The 2,520-nt window shown below is 41.1% G+C and overlaps 1 non-coding gene across 1 annotated transcript; it reads right to left on the bottom strand.

Moving 5' to 3' along the window:
• Positions 1-2,431: 2,431 nt before the first annotated feature.
• On the bottom strand, positions 2,432-2,520 carry trnap-cgg (transfer RNA proline (anticodon CGG)). Its single transcript is given in 2 exon segments — positions 2,432-2,467; positions 2,485-2,520. It is a non-coding gene; the product is annotated as a tRNA-Pro (tRNA).

Genomic DNA, 2,520 nt, shown 5'->3' on the forward strand with positions numbered 1-2,520 from the left:
GAGAGTCAACAATACCTAAGAATTGTTTGCGGGAGATTTTGATTGATTTGTAGTAAGATAAAACTAACGGTATATATTGTTAAATTGCATTCACTGTGCTGAGGGTTATAAAGTATAGATTTCATTAAATTCAAGTGCTACTCGCATCCGGGACTGAGCTGCCCACAGAGCAGTTTATCGGAGTATATATTTGAGTACTATCCTCACGCTATTTAGGGAGATCGAGGTTCGGCCACCCTGTAGCTTGAGATCAATAATTGTACTGAGTGGTCTCCTGAAGCCCTGCGTGTTCCTTGTATCAATTCATATAATAACATCTCTAAAACTAAGACTCTGCATTTAGAATCTTAATTCCGAGCTGTTTTCTCTAATTATATTAATTAACAGCTGGGTTAGCTGGAGGGTGTGTTTTAACTTAAGGTGCCGTTCTAGTTTGAGGTGATGTTTTAGTTTCTAGCACTGGGTTAGTTTTAGCCGCCGTACAAGTTTGAGACACTTATCTAGTTTTAGTTGCTGCTACTGTGTCAGTTTGAGGCGGTATTAGTTTGATTTACTGCATTACTTTCAGGTCGTTCCAGGTATTTAGCTTGAGGTGATCAATTATGTTGAGGTGCTGAATTTGTTTGTGGTGCTGCATTAGTTTGAGGTGTTGTATTGGTTTGAGGTGCTGTACTATTCTGATGTGTTGTATTAGTTTGAGGGGCTGTATTAGTTTGAGGTGCTGTATTAGCTTGAGGTGCTGTATTAGTTTGAGGTGCTATATTAGTTCGAGGTGCTGTATTAGTTTGAGGTGCTGTATTAGTTCGAGGTGCTGTATTAGTTTGTGCTGCTGTAATAGTTTGTGGTACTGTATTAGTTTGAGGTGCTGTAATAGTTTGTGGTACTGTATTAGTTTGAGGTGCTGTATTAGTTTGAGGTGCTGTATTAGTTTGAGGTGCTCTATTAGTTTGTGGTGCTGTAATAGTTTGTGGTACTGTATTAGTTTGAGGTGCTGTAATAGTTTGTGATACTGTATTAGTTTGAGGTGCTGTATTAGTTTGAGGTGCTGTATTAGTTTGTGGTGCTGTAATAGTTTGTGGTACTGTATTAGTTTGAGGTGCTGTAATAGTTTGTGGTACTGTATTAGTTTGAGGTGCTGTAATAGTTTGTGGTGCTGTATTAGTTTGAGGTGCTGTATTAGTTTGAGGTGCTGTATTAGTTTGAGGTGTTGTATTAGTTTCTGGCACTGTATTAGTTTGACGTGCTGTATTAGTTTGAGGTGTTAGATTTTTTCGAGCTATTGTATTAATTTCATATAATGTATCATTTTGAGAATTTTTATTAGGTTGAGGTGAAGCATTAGTTTTAACATCTGTAATAGTTTGAGGGGCTGTATTCGTTTGAGGTGCTGAATTAGTTTTAGGCATTGTATTCGTTTCAGGTTCTGTATAAGGTTGATGTGCTGTATTAGTTTGAGAAGCTACATACATTTGCAATATGTTGTTGTTATCCTTAAGAAGCTATAGTTCCAATTAATGCCTGAACATCCCGTTGTGCGAATGGAGCCTGTTTGTCGGACAGGGCTACATCCAAGGAAGGAGTGTGGTTAGGAGATAAGGGAAGTGATACTCTGCTAACAAGGTCGGGTAATATAAAGAGAAAATGCTGGAAACACTCAGCAGGTCAGGCAGCATCTGTGGAGAGAGAAACAGAGTTAACATTTCCGGTGGATGACCTTCCATTAGAAGGTGGGCAGTTGTGTCACGTAGAAGAGGCGAGGAAAAGATGTAAAAGTGGCCTTTGGAACCGATACTTTAGAATCCGATAAAGGTTTGATCAACTTGTATCTCGAACTCGGAACTATAACGTATTTGAGTTCTCCGGTTAAAATTAGCGAGGGTTTGTCTAAATGCTGTTGTTAATTATAAGTGTAATTATTGCGGGATTAATAACTCTGACATTTAATGTTGCGAACCCTTTCACTGCACTGCGCGTTTTCCAGCTGTGCTCGGAGCGCCGTCCCCTTCAATCCATCGCTCACAGGGACTGTTCCATTCAGCGTTTCTATTCTCTGGCCCTTGGTGAAATTTCATAGATTGAAAGCGACGTGTCTCACCCCAAGCTCGTCACCGACTCGCTAACCGCTGCACAGCGACCACACTCTGCTCCCGTGAGATGGAAGCCCAGGTGCTGTTTCAAGCTCGAGTGCAGTTACAAGCAGAACTCATTCAAAGAAAGTCCAAGTCATTGAGGCGCCTGATTCTTTGCACCTTCCCAAAGTGTTGAGATTCATGTGGGGGTGATTTGGGCACGCCTTTCCCCACATTACAACACTTCAATGGTTATAAAGCGCTTTGGGACGTCCTGAGTTCGTGAAAAGCTCTGTATCAATGCCAGTGTTTTTTTTTGGCAAAAGTTCGAACAGCAAGTTCATAATTCGCGGGCAAAACAAAGGCTCGTCCGGGATTTGAACCCGGGACCTCTCGCAAGTTTCAACCAATAAACCCCGAAGCGAGAATCATACCTCTAGACCAACGAGCC

The sequence above is a fragment of the Somniosus microcephalus genome, unplaced genomic scaffold (genome assembly GCF_052327205.1).
Source record: "Somniosus microcephalus isolate GS21.2 unplaced genomic scaffold, FLI_Smic_1.0 unresolved_chr4, whole genome shotgun sequence".
In the NCBI taxonomy this organism is placed as follows: domain Eukaryota; kingdom Metazoa; phylum Chordata; class Chondrichthyes; order Squaliformes; family Somniosidae; genus Somniosus; species Somniosus microcephalus.